This window comes from Helianthus annuus, chromosome 16 (assembly GCF_002127325.2).
Source record: "Helianthus annuus cultivar XRQ/B chromosome 16, HanXRQr2.0-SUNRISE, whole genome shotgun sequence".
NCBI classification, from domain to species: Eukaryota; Viridiplantae; Streptophyta; class Magnoliopsida; order Asterales; family Asteraceae; genus Helianthus; species Helianthus annuus.
Window position 1 is genome coordinate 187,592,167 of NC_035448.2, and position 15,378 is coordinate 187,607,544.

Consider the following 15,378-nt stretch of genomic DNA (forward strand, 5'->3'; position numbering starts at 1 on the left):
TAAGTTAACTAGGTAAGATTAACCTAGTTAGTAATGGGTAATTAAATAATAAATTATGAGTTATAGTTTCATTTATGAATATCTAAACTTGAGGGACCAAAACCGTGAAAAAGGAAACAAGTTTTATTTAATAAAAAAAATAATAACACACCACACACACTAAGTGTGTGGATCGATCTCCAGGAGCGATCAGGAGGGTGAAAACCCTAGAACTCAACAAATCTTGCAAATTGAAGGTTCAATTCAAGTCCAAATCGAATTCTAAACATAGATTCCTGATCCTTATCACAAGGGGATTACAAGGTATGTAAAATTTTGAGAAATCTTTCAACTTGAAATTCTCATGAATTTTGAATAATCTGAGATTCTAGTTGCATGTGTATGTTATGATGATTTAGGAACTACTATAGTGTTTAGGGACAAACCCTAGACAAACACAAGCTGAAATCATGTGAATTTTTAGTGAAAATTATGATCACCATTGTAGGTGATTAGTGAGTTATGTTAAATTTGATGAACACTAGGAAATAGATTGTTAATCTAGTGTAAATTGACAATTTTGAAGTGAATTCAGAAATTGTAGAAGTTAACCACTTTGTAAGACGGTTGATTTATGTGAAATTTGGGCTAAGAGATAAGCTAGAGACATGATAAATAAACATGTAAAATTCTGCCTTTAAGGTTTTTGATGAAATGCCTCAAAGAAGGCTCGAAACTAGAATTTTTGTAGTTAAAACACTTAATTGTGATGTTTTGGCTATTATACAAAATGTGATTAAAAAGAGTTCTAAATATGATGAGCGTGGTTAGAACTTTGGTTAAAACGGTGGTCTAAAGATAACGCCTACCGGGTAATTAAAGAATGCTAAAACTAGTTGATGAACTCGAATATGCAATTAGTATACTAATGGGCATTTGACTTTTTAAAAGTCAAACTGACCTATAATCCGATAAATGGTAATCTTTGGTATGAAATGCGTAAGGTGGAATAATCGTATTAAATTGTGATTAAACTAACCACCTTGAAAACAATGATGATAGTTTGACGCGTAACAAGCTAGGTGGAAGCTTGATGAGGGAGCGGGTCAAACGAATCAAGAAGGAAAGGAAAAAGCATAGTTCGGACACGAGGTAAGTATATCTTACACTAGTCATATATTTCATAATATCCTTTTGTCGTATTACGAAAAAAAGATAATTTATGACGTAAGCCATAGTAGGCTAAAAAGTGTTAAGAAATGGAATTTTAAGTAAGTGACCGCACGGTGTAAATCGGAGCGAGTCATATATATATTTATTTACGAGGTGGTAATAAATATCATCTCGCTAATATAATCGGTCAATTCGGCCAAACGGGTCAAAAGGTGAAATTATCACCCTTTGACGATATCGACTAATGGGTTGTCAAGATGCATGATTTTAGGAAATAAATAGCACATGGATGCTTACATCGCTATCGCTTAGCAGCCACTAAGGAAATGTATTAAAACGAGTCAATATATTGATCCGAGCCAGGTATGTATAATAATACAACTCATCATGTAGAGCTTGGAGTTTTATAATAGTTAGACGAGGTTAAAATAAGATATCCGGTTATCTTTTAGGTAAACCGAATAAGTTGAGTTATGATTAAGGTGTTTTAGAAACATATTGGTTTCTAAACAAGAATATGGTTAAAAGGTCGGATTTGGGGTTCAAACAAGCACTAATAGTCCTTCGTCGTAAAAGAATGACAAAAATTGACTAAAACGCCCTAGTTGGCTAATTCAAATAAACAACCTTTAAAGGTAGTTTTGAAACGAGTTTTACGATCAAGTAAGTAATTGAAATAAGTATTAAGTCGCAAAGGATGTAAACCTTTGGTCAAATGACTCCATACGAGTCTTTGTCGTGAATTTAGTAATCCGACGAGAAAAACTCGGGTTATATAGATTTCCCCCTTAAGTCCACCACAAATAAGTTTGTGGTGGAAGATCACTTGATAAGAAATGTTGTATGTTAATGCTAGAAATGAATGAGAGCGTTTCATGATCAAAATATGCATAAACACCCTTAACGGGTCGAAATATGCATATGAGCGTAAACGGGTTTAAGATACGTAAGGAACCCGTGACTTGAACCTAATATGATAGGAATTATTGAAATTATGATTACCGTGAGAATAAGGATCAAACAAACATGTTTCGTTTGATAAAAACATGAATGGGTCAAAATTACGGCAAATTGGAAAAGCTGGATGCAGAGTCCACCGTAAATTACGGTGCCACCGTAATTTACGGTGGAGATGAGAAGTCTTACAGTAGCCCCCTACTGGTTTACGGTAGGGGCATGTAAAACCAGTGGCCACCGTAAATTACGGTGCCATCGTAATTTACGGTGGAGGTCAGGTTGAAATTGTTGTTTTGTTATCAATTGTTTCTCGGACCCGTTTAGACACGTTTAAAACCCTGTATGACTAAGCATTTCATGTTTATGAAATGTAGGTACACTATGGGATGCCGGAAGACGATCAAACTGAAGAACCGAACACAATAAAGACTCATGCTTCCGCACATTGCCTCGTTGTAAATTTTAACGACGAACCCAATCACGTTCGTAGAATAGCTTATGAATTGTAAAAGTTTTAATTTACTCGGAATTTCCTAAGGATACGTAACACTAAATACATGTCTGTATTCGTAATTTATACGAAAACCTTTAAAATAATAACTAGAGTGTCACAAGTTGGTAATCAGAGCTCATGGTTAAAGAGTAAGGTGTGTTCGGTTCGAGGCTTGATCGCAAATCCGGTAAGTGTATGTATGTTAATCGTTTAGCGTATTAAAGTGTTGTAAACAACACATAGGGTTATCATGAAATACACGTTACCCCAAATTAAATGATAGATATGGTTAACAACATTTCGTGCGTTGACACATATAGTACAAAAGCCTTGTACTATGATACGGGCATTTAGTAAAGTTGACATTACTAACTTTGTGAATGTCTTGATTGAAGGACACTTACATTTAAAGATGGCAAGGGTTAAACAAATGCAAGATGTGATAGAGGAACAGTCCGAGGCATGACAAGAGGAACATGCCCATCAAGGACTAAATCGCGTAACGACCGCGAACAAGGCTAATGGCAAGAGAAGCCCGTTAGGGCAAGCATTATCAGGTACACGTTTTAAATCATTGCATAAATAATAATATGCAACAGATATGTAGAGATTGAAAGTTGCTTATGTAGATTGAAAACTTGGAAAGACCTGAATAGAAAACCTATCCGGGATATTGTTTCCAAGAAAAACAGATAGAGGTATTACTTACATAGGGCGTGATGTGAAAACTGTAAAAAGGTCATGCGTGTCATGTGTTAATCGCTTACTCTGGCCAAGTAAGTAGCGGCATATGATACCATGAACTTCTTATGGCGGACACGTTTACACCCGATGTAGTAAGGGCAGGGTGAATGGGACTAATTGAAAAGTACCCAAATGAATCAGATAAGCAAAATATTTGATAATAATGTAAACGCACAACCAAGTGACGGGAGCGTATTACATTAGGATAATGAGCCCGGGTGAAGGGACAAACAAGCACGTAAAAATGATTTAGACAAGTATTGGGAGGGAGTGTACTTACACTCGAACCCAGAAAACATCAAGCATGTAAAATGATTTAGACAAGTATTGGGAGGGAGTGTACTTACACTCGGACCCAGAAAACATCAAGCATGTAAAATGATTTAGACAAGTATTGGGAGGGAGTGTACTTACACTCGAACCCAGAAAACATCAAGCATGTAAAACGATTTAGACAAATATTGGGAGGGAGTGATACTTACACTCGAACCCGGAGAATGTAAACATGTAAGATGAGTTAGATATGCATTGGGAGGGGGTGTACTTACACTCGAACCCGGAAAATGCAAATATGTTCCTTAACGGGTCATTTTTGTAAAACGTCGAACTTAAAGATAAAGTCAGAATATAAAAACTGAGGCGAGGTCTTAATGCATACCGGGAGGGTTGCAATAATAACAATTTCGGTAAAACACCCGGTGGATGGGTAAGAATTAAACACATGCATAAACCAAGAGACGTGAACGCGGGTTGAAAGATCAAAGTAACGTGGATTACGAGTTATGACTATAAAATCTCGTATATAGAAATTGTGAGTAAATATGTTCAACTATTCGAAGTCGAATGGGTCGAATAAAGAATAAAGTTGATTGTTTATAAGTGATGGATTTCACATTAATAGGTCAAACATGTTGAATACAATATAACGCCGAATGGCACAAATGAGCACTAGCCAGATAAAGGTAGTGTTAAATGCAAGAGAATAATGAGCCCGGCAATGGGACATAATCAAACACGAATGTATGTAAACTGGATAATGGCGAGCATAAGATAAACCGACACATAAATGACGTGAGAAATCATAAAGTCGGAAAATGTGCCCGAAAAGAAACGAATGTAGCCTTAGACTACGGTCAAGGTCAAAGATAATATCAAAACGATAATAAATGATGTTAAGCAAAAAAAAACATGGTGCCTTAACGCCGTATGCGTATATAAATGTATACACATTTGAAGGAAGACTCGAATAAAAGATGATCTACGGGATCATCATAACCTACGAGGTATTAATTAGAGCAAAAGGTCTATGGGGCCAAAACGACCCACGGGTCATGAATGGAAAGAATTTATAAGGACTTCGCCTTAAAGAGGTGAATGTCTAATCAAAAAAAAAAAAAAATAAATAAATAAAAATATAAATATAGCCCATAAGGCTAAGTGATAAACCTACGGGTTAGATGGAATAAAGCAAGGAAATCAGTTAAGAATCCCCGCATAAAAACTAAGACTGTAAAGGATTAAATTACGGACTGTCAATATCCCGGTATGGATGATGGACACCAGATAAAGAAAAGATCCTAAAACTAAAACTTCGGTTTTAGTAAGAAATAATGTTCTTACAAACATAAATTCTGATAGGAATTTAAATAGTAAGCATGAAAGATACAAGTCTTGACACTGATAGGCGCAAGATGATATATTCGAAAGGTGATATTCTCAAAAATGAAAAGTTGATATAAATTAAACATGATGTAACACAATCACAGTCAAGAAATGTAATGTGAAGTAGAATCACAATATGACCAAGCAAGCGGTAAAAAGGAACTGGACAAATAAGTCTAGTTAGTGAGACCAGTTAAGGTCAACAATTCAAGTCAAGAAATTTGGTTTGCTCGAAAACGGTGGGATCGGTATAGCTGAACCGAATAGATAAATTTGAAAACAAAAGAATTTGTTGCTAAAAGTGAAATATTTCACTAAAGACCTTTAAACGGGTCAAAGTAACGGATTCACAAAGAATTCGATAGGATATGAAAGCAAGGAATATCGCTAAGTTAATTAAACTAGTGGAAATAACGAGATTACGTTATTCCCAGTCGCATTATGTCATGTAAGATACATAGATGATTAATAACCAAAAGAGTATTACCATACTTTTCTGGTAATACTAACAATCGGTTAAGATAGGAGAAATGCTTAATTGATTATCGAGAGCAAATGCATGGAGTTAAACTCGATAAATTATGTAAGAAAAGGTTTCGAGGACGAAACCTCTTTAAGGGGGGTAGACTTGTAACACCCCGAAAACGGGTTTGGTAATCAAACCCCGTTAGCACTAAAAGACGGGTAAAATACCGTTAGCGGTAAAACTTACCCGGTAAATATTAGGATTTTAAATAATTAATCCTAATATTAAATAAGAAGTGAATAAAAGCTTGTAATGAAAAGAAATTTGTAAAAGTCCGAGTAACGGGACTTAAAATACAACGGGTTTTTAACTCCCGGAACCCACTAAGTTAACTAGGTAAGATTAACCTAGTTAGTAATGGGTAATTAAATAATAAACTATGAGTTATAGTTTCATTTATGAATATCTAAACTTGAGGGACCAAAACCGTGAAAAAGGAAACAAGTTTTATTTAATAAAAAAAATAATAACACACCACACACACTAATTGTGTGGATCGATCTCCAGGGGCGACCAGGAGGGTGAAAACCCTAGAACTCAACAAATCTTGCAAATTGAAGGTTCAATTCAAGTCCAAATCGAATTCTAAACATAGATTCCTGATCCTCATCACAAGGGGATTACAAGGTATGTAAAATTTTGAGAAATCTTTCAACTTGAAATTCTCATGAATTTTGAATAATCTGAGATTCTAGTTGCATGTGTATGTTATGATGATTTAGGAACTACTATAGTGTTTAGGGACAAACCCTAGACAAACACAAGCTGAAATCATGTGAATTTTTAGTGAAAATTATGATCACCATTGTAGGTGATTAGTGAGTTATGTTAAATTTGATGAACACTAGGAAATAGATTGTTAATCTAGTGTAAATTAACAATTTTGAAGTGAATTCAGAAATTGTAGAAGTTAACCACTTTCTAAGACGGTTGATTTATGTGAAATTTGGGCTAAGAGATAAGCTAGAGACATGATAAATAAACATGTAAAATTCTGCCTTTAAGGTGTTTGATGAAATGCCTCAAAGAAGGCTCGAAACTAGAATTTTTGTAGTTAAAACACTTAATTGTGATGTTTTGGCTATTATACAAAATGTGATTAAAAAGAGTTCTAAATATGATGAACGTGGTTAGAACTTTGGTTAAAACGGTGGTCTAAAGATAACGCCTACCGGGTAATTAAAGAATGCTAAAACTAGTTGATGAACTCGAATATGCAATTAGTTTACTAATGGGCATTTGACTTTTTAAAAGTCAAACTGACCTATAATCCGATAAATGGTAATCTTTGGTATGAAATGCGTAAGGTGGAATAATCGTATTAAATTGTGATTAAACTAACCACCTTGAAAACAATGATGATAGTTTGACGCGTAACAAGCTAGGTGGAAGCTTGATGAGGGAGCGGGTCAAACGAATCAAGAAGGAAAGGAAAAAGCATAGTTCGGACACGAGGTAAGTATATCTTACACTAGTCATATATTTCATAATATCCTTTTGTCGTATTACGAAAAAAAGATAATTTATGGCGTAAGCCATAGTAGGCTAAAAAGTGTTAAGAAATGGAATTTTAAGTAAGTGACCGCACGGTGTAAATAGGAGCGAGTCATATATATATTTATTTACGAGGTGCTAATAAATATCATCTCGCTAATATAATCGGTCAATTCGGCCAAACGGGTCAAAAGGTGAAATTATCACCCTTTGACGATATCGACTAATGGGTTGTCAAGATGCATGATTTTAGGAAATAAATAGCACATGGATGCTTACATCGCTATCGCTTAGCAGCCACTAAGGAAATGTATTAAAACGAGTCAATATATTGATCCGAGCCAGGTATGTATAATAATACAACTCATCATGTAGAGCTTGGAGTTTTATAATAGTTAGACGAGGTTAAAATAAGATATCCGGTTATCTTTTAGGTAAACCGAATAAGTTGAGTTATGATTAAGGTGTTTTAGAAACATATTGGTTTCTAAACAAGAATATGGTTAAATGGTCGGATTTGGGGTTCAAACAAGCACTAATAGTCCTTCGTCGTAAAAGAATGACAAAAATTGACTAAAACGCCCTAGTTGGCTAATTCAAATAAACAACCTTTAAAGGTAATTTTGAAACGAGTTTTACGATCAAGTAAGTAATTGAAATAAGTATTAAGTCGCAAAGGATGTAAACCTTTGGTCAAATGACTCCATACGAGTCTTTGTCGTGAATTTAGTAATCCGACGAGAAAAACTCGGATTATATAGATTTCCCCCTTAAGTCCACCACAAATAAGTTTGTGGTGGAAGATCACTTGATAAGAAATGTTGTATGTTAATGCTAGAAATGAATGAGAGCGTTTCATGATCAAAATATGCATAAACACCCTTAACGGGTCGAAATATGCATATGAGCGTAAACGGGTTTAAGATACGTAAGGAACCCGTGACTTGAACCTAATATGATAGGAATTATTGAAATTATGATTACCGTGAGAATAAGGATCAAACAAACATGTTTCGTTTGATAAAAACATGAATGGGTCAAAATTACGGCAAATTGGAAAAGCTGGATGCAGAGTCCACCGCAAAATTACGGTGCCACCGTAATTTACGGTGGAGATGAAAAGTCTTACGGTAGCCCCCTACTGGTTTACGGTAGGGGCATGTAAAACCAGTGGCCACCGTAAATTACGGTGCCACCGTAATTTACGGTGGAGGTCAGGTTGAAATTGTTGTTTTGTTATCAATTGTTTCTCGGACCCGTTTAGACACGTTTAAAACCCTGTATGACTAAGCATTTCATGTTTATGAAATGTAGGTACACTATGGGATGCCGGAAGACGATCAAACTGAAGAACCGAACACAATAAAGACTCATGCTTCCGCACATTGCCACGTTGTAAATTTTAACGACAAACCCAATCACGTTCGTAGAATAGCTTATGAATTGTAAAAGTTTTAATTTACTCGGAATTTCCTAAGGATACGTAACACTAAATACATGTCTGTATTCGTAATTTATACGAAAACCTTTAAAATAATAACTAGAGTGTTACATTATGCATAATATTACTAGTTCATATCAAGATCATCAAATTCCATTAGAATCATGTAATTTTCATACTATACCCAAATTAACTAACAATTACTTATTACATACAACATCATACATCAATTTTATTGAACATGCATGATTACCCATATCATCATTTTCACTACTACAAGTGGGTTTCATCTAAAATCATCAAATTACTTAGAATCTCGCATAGTTCATGGTCTATATTGTGATTCTAACACATCTACATGATCAATTTCATACAATTCATGGATTGATCATAACCCACTTCATAGCAAGATCATCAAATCATAAATTACAACTTACCACATGTTTGCTAGGGTTAGATCATCAAGAAAACGAGTTCATGCATCGGATTTGAGCTTAATTTCCCTTCAATTTGAAGATTTTTCATGAATTAGGGCTTGCACCCCTTCTCTCCCTTTCTCCTGATCGTTCATACGCACACACACCTAGTGTGTGTGTGTGGAGTTTTTGTTTTAATAACTCAAGTTCTCCTTTTTGACAATCTTGGCCCTTAAAGTTTGTTACTTGATCACAATTGTCACCCAAATTACTTCCCTACTTGTTTTACCTAGTTATTTAACTAGGTTTAATAACGTAGTTATTATATTTCATTCTATCGATCATGGTAACATACTAGCAATTTAATAATTCGGGTTTTGGGGTGTTACAAGTCTACCCCCCTTAAATGAGGTTTCGTCCCCGGAACCTTGCTCACTTTCGTTTGATACTAATCACCTTGTCTTCCAGTTCATCGACACGACCACCAGCCCATCTCATTGACAATCTTTTATCTTCAAGAACCCGCCCCAGAGCTCTTATTAGTGTCGCTTTCACTAATAATGCTAGCTTCTAACATGCTTCTTAACTAATGGTTCATTCGTCATTCTAATACTCGTATATCATGTGCCATATATCATTTTGTTCGCTTGAAACAATTCCAACATCCTAATAATAACATTCCTTCCTGTTTATTTCAAATTTCATATTATCTTGTTGACTATGCGATCTAAATTCGTCTTTTACACATACATCTCTATGCTTAATTTGATAGGTACATCATCATTAATAGGTAACTATCCATTCTTTACACATATATTATTCACATTATCGACTTCTTTCTATCAAATCCACACTTTTCATACCATACTTTCACTTACCATCCTCATTTCATTGACCCGATTATAAAAGACTTAATATCTCCATCTCATCTTTTAAGATTTACATTCTATTCATATACATCATATAACATTCAGTCCTTGTTTTGTTATCACAACAAAACTACTATTTCATAGTCACATGTACACGCTAAATTCCAAAGTTATCGTCATCCTATGTTTCCTATAGTTATTTGTACTATACGTAGCCTTACGTTACCTTCAACTCACCCCATTCATTCTACATTACCATTCCTCTTATTTCATACATTACTTAATTTGCATAAGCAAACGTGTCATGCAAGTTCATTGGACGAGAGTCTAACCAATACCCTAATTTTTTTTTCTCAAAACATTTAAGATTTAGTTCTTAATGACATAGTTTTCTTCTTATGTTGACTATTCAAAAGTCAAACATTCCATTCCATACCATACTTATTCATATATTCATCTTGTAGGTTGTTTTCACTTTATTAATTCATATCTATCTGGCATGAGTCGGAACGTTTTACTTGCCTCGATTTTACTTCATACTTCAGCGAGTCGTAATTCGGGTTGATTCGCTCCTTCACGAGTACTAACCGTACCATGCCAGCTTTCGTTCATTCTTGTAATGAACTTCCACTCGTGCACATTCGTTCACCAATTCTATTGGTTTCATCACTTTGAGAGTTCTACCATTTACATCTACAAAATCGGCGGTTAGCATATTGCATTCAAACATTCATTATATTAGGTGATTACCCACCTATAATTCTTTTATATCCTCCGACATACAGGTTATAACACATCCCACATTTCGTCCCATACAAACAATTCTTTATTCTGGTTACTTGTTTCGTCAGCCTATCCAGTTTGACCTTTCGGAAGAAAACATCGTAATCACATTTCGATCTATATTCACCAATTACCCAATACTAACACACCCTCCTCTAGTTGGGCTATAGGCTCCTATTATAGCATAACCTTTATACACACCTGGCTCGAGCCAAATCCATGCCTTGCGTTGACTGTTTCATTCCAGTTTGCGACATTACATGATCATACATTATGTTTACCTATAAATATATGCCTTGACCATTCAAAACATTCCATACCGGGTTCAAATGGCAATCCCCGTTACACCCGCATAACCCATTCGTCCTTTCAACCACCTTGCATACAACGTATTCACATAAATATTTATATAGATAATAGTTTAAAACATAACTTGTGTAATTATCCGCCTTTAACGAGTATTTACTTGTTTGGTCCGTAATTACTTACGGATTTAAACCTTTCATTCTATAATTCATTCCATTCTATGCTTCGATTCCGTCTCGTGGTTTCTAACATAGCATTCATACCGTTCCTTCCTTTATGTTTCGAACCCGTTTTGCGGTTTCGAACGTATCATTCACATTCTTCATTCCTTCTATGTTTCGAATCCGTCTCGCGGATTCGAACATATCATTCACATTTTTCCATTACTTCTTTGTTTTGAATCTGTTCTGCGGATTCAATCATATCATTCATACTTTCTCTTTCGTATCAATACTTTCAATTTCTTGAGAGTCTTACATCTTCCATTCACCCTCACGTCCACTTACTCCCTAATTGTAACGGACATATCTGTAACAACTATCACGGTCTCACAAACGTCGTATGTTTCTTGTGTACTGGCCAGGTACACACTCCACATACTAGTTTCGTGTCTTCGTGTAACAGTCACCTTATGTCCGAAGAATTAGTTTTCAGTACGCGTAACCTTTTCAAAACTTCATTACTTTTCCATTCTTATCTTTCATTTAAAATTTTCCTTTCACTAATAGGTTTTACCATTACGTGTGCTTACATATATTAAATATGCGTACCTAAAACCAAATTATCTTACTATGTGCCTTGGTGTCGGTCCTAGACCACATGCACGAATCATCCTTTCCAAGCATTTGTGCTTACCCTTCACATAACATACTATTAGTTTCCTTTAAAAACATAAATTAATACATAATTACATTCGCTTTCAACTTTAGGCCTTGATCGAGTCTTGGATTGTACGGGTTCCTTATCACAAGAGCACACAGGTTTGAGTTCAAGTATATACCTCCTTCTACTTGATTTCTCTCAAACCAGGGCTCTGATACCAACTTGTAATGCCCTAACACACTTTTACTGAAAAGACGCAGCGGAAATTTGTACCATAAAATTTCTTTCATTATAAACCTTATGTCTTACATGAAAGTTCACTTTTAAAATAACTCCTCTATATTGAATACATCAAACTAACTCAATTATAGAATAAAACATAACTTATATATAACAAATTACATTCTTATACACCCCGTACAATCCTTCATGTGACTCGGTCCTTGATCTCTATCCCTTGATGATCCTCGTGTTTCGTACTACCTGCGCTCACCACATAAAGTCATAACATTAGCACGCATCATAAACACACAAGATTTATTCACGTTTACCCTTTGTTCCATTAACTCTTTACGTTCCAGCTTTCCATTTGATCATATGATCCCCGGTGAGACTTCCTTGCTAATTCTGCGTTCCACTTCATTCACCAGGCATACTATTAATATCGTTAGCACTAATTTCATTGGGTACATGCGTAGCTATTTTCTTACACACTTGTACACAATTATATAATCACACATAACCAATTACATACATACGTTCGTACCCTTATATAAACACATCTATGTCACTTCATGCGTATCTACGTACACCCATACCTCCATCATTGCGTACACTTCCGACATTATACATATATACAAATATACATTCCTGCTAGTAGCATACCTAACTCATACATGTTATACGTTTAATACATATTCACTTCTTGATCGCAATTAAGTGATTAATACAAACATATGGCGAGCATTGCCCGTTCAAGCACAATGTAAAAGTCTCTAATGCATAATCTTGACCATCACATACATTCAACTCGAATTCTTGTACTAGTTCCACCCAAAGCACATTCTTTAAGTTAGTATACTACTAGTTACATCATTATCATACGCCATTCATATATGTCAAACCACTTCCTAAAATCTCACATCCTAACTTCACTTAGGCATTTCATCATACACTTGGAGTGCATACTACTTCCTATGCACATAGTACAAGTATTTTATGCATAATATTACTAGTTCATATCAAGATCATCAAATTCCATTAGAATCATGTAATTTTCATACTATACCCAAATTAACTAACAATTACTTATTACATACAACATCATACATCAATTTTATTGAACATGCATGATTACCCATATCATCATTTTCACTACTACAAGTGGGTTTCATCTAAAATCATCAAATTACTTAGAATCTCGCATAGTTCATGGTCTATATTGTGATTCTAACACATCTACATGATCAATTTCATACAATTCATGGATTGATCATAACCCACTTCATAGCAAGATCATCAAATCATAAATTACAACTTACCACATGTTTGCTAGGGTTAGATCATCAAGAAAATGAGTTCATGCATCGGATTTGAGCTTAATTTCCCTTTAATTTGAAGAATTTTCATGAATTAGGGCTTGCACCCCTTCTCTCCCTTTCTCCTGATCGTTCATACGCACACACACCTAGTGTGTGTGTGTGGAGTTTTTGTTTTAATAACTCAAGTTCTCCTTTTTGACAATCTTGGCCCTTAAAGTTTGTTACTTGATCACAATTGTCACCCAAATTACTTCCCTACTTGTTTTACCTAGTTATTTAACTAGGTTTAATAACGTAGTTATTATATTTCATTCTATCGATCATGGTAACATACTAGTAATTTAATAATTCGGGTTTTGGGGTGTTACATTTCAACAAACACCTAACGGGTTAGATTTTCCTACAATCATTACCAAGTTCGTGACTTGAAATTTAACATCTAATTTCACTTTATTTAATAAATTTTTACATACATCTTGACATCAATATTTCTGAATTACTTCACTAATTCAGATTTTGCTAGATCAAGAGTCAAAATCTCTAGTATTCACCAAGTTTCTTTTAGTTCATTTGTTCCCCACATGTAAACCCCAAACCTTACAAACATGATGCATGGTTTTGACAAGGAATCACCTAGGGTTTAACCATAGACATCAAATTACTTCAAGATTCATTCATGCATTACATATCTAGGCTAAATTTCAGTTTATCCTATTTAACCTAAGATTCAAGATGGAACAAAATATCAAGATTTTACATACCTTTATGATCCTCACTACAAGGGGATCACTAATTCGTGTTCAAGACTTGATTTAGAGCTGATTTGAGGCTTCAATTTAGAGATTTGCTTGATTTTAGGGTTTGGGAATGGGGAATGTCACCCCCTGCTTGTTCTTTGATCGACCAGACTCCCAATTTTGGGATGTTTGGTTTGTTTTGTTACTATTAGTAACCTAGTTTGAGTTTTGACAAGTTTAAACCCTCAATTTTGATAAAACCTTAAGTTTTAGTGTTTTAACCCTATTATGACTTATTTTAGGACTTGTAGTTAACTAGGTTAAAATTCCTAGTTGGTTGATTCTTGTTTATTTATTCTTTTAAAATTTTTAATATAAAGATTTATATTTTCGGGGTGTTACAGTAACAAATTCGATAACGGCCAAAAGGGAAAGAAGATGCTTCCAGTTCTTCGAATATTGGATATAGTTCCAGTTCATGTATCAACATCATAACAAAAAACCACATCCAAGTTTGATGTCAAAATCAAAACAAAAAACAAAGTTTTTGACCAGATATCAGAGTTTCCCTTTATTTTTAACACTTCAGATTAGGGATGAGCTCGGTATCGATACAGGTACCGAAAGTACGATACCGAAATACCGGTACCGAAAATCGCAAAAAATGGGTACCGGTACCGAAAATGCTCGTGACAATAAGAAACCAAACGATACTGAAAATACTGATACCGCACCGATAACCGAACCGATATCGGTATTTGTGCGTAAAATTCATTAAATTATCGGTACTGTACCGAACCGAATATACCGGTACCAAAACGCCAAAAAGTGGGTACATAATTGGTACCGAAAAATATTCGGTACAGGAAATTCAACACTGGTATGGGTCTCAAGTCCCAAATGCTCATCCCTACTTTGGATAGAAATAATATACCTTTCTTAACTTCAACATCCATCGATAAACAACAACTATACGATTGTCATCCATGAACTCACGCCATCCCATGACCAAATCCCTAAACCATAAAACATGTAATTATAAAAGTAAATTTAGATAAGAAACAACAAAGACATAAGTTATTTACTAATATAAACATACGTTAAAAAAAATTAAAATTATATGAAAATAACTTGGATTACCACGATCCATTTCTACGCGCAATTTCATTTTCCATTCCATTTAAGGGCAACTCATTGTTTGTAAATTGTAATGAGTTTTTTTTCTCATAATGAGGGTGAAATTACCAATTCACTCGAAAACTAAGACACAATCAAGTGAATCAACGTCCAAGCGAAGGTCATGTATAACCTTAAGCCATCCATCATAGAAACACAATTTTTTTATCAACCTTTGACAACTAACGATACCGAGTAACTGTGCTTCAAATAAAGACCAACATAACATCGAGGCAAAACCTGTAAAACTGTAAACGTG

At 34.8% G+C, this 15,378-nt stretch overlaps 2 long non-coding RNA genes across 3 annotated transcripts; both read left to right on the forward strand.

The window, feature by feature from the left end:
• Positions 1-284: 284 nt before the first annotated feature.
• LOC110916999 lies at positions 285-1,897 on the forward strand. The gene is made up of 3 exons (XR_002580199.2): positions 285-303; positions 1,042-1,131; positions 1,424-1,897. It is a non-coding gene; the product is annotated as an uncharacterized LOC110916999 (long non-coding RNA).
• A 4,132-nt stretch (positions 1,898-6,029) lies between these two features.
• Positions 6,030-7,548, forward strand: LOC110916995. 2 transcript variants are annotated; one of them, XR_002580197.2, is made up of 3 exons: positions 6,030-6,161; positions 6,900-6,989; positions 7,282-7,548. It is a non-coding gene; the product is annotated as an uncharacterized LOC110916995 (long non-coding RNA). The 2 variants fall into 2 exon arrangements; XR_002580196.2 differs by lacking the exon at positions 7,282-7,548 and having other exon boundaries at positions 6,900-6,990.
• The last annotated feature ends 7,830 nt before the right edge of the window (positions 7,549-15,378 follow it).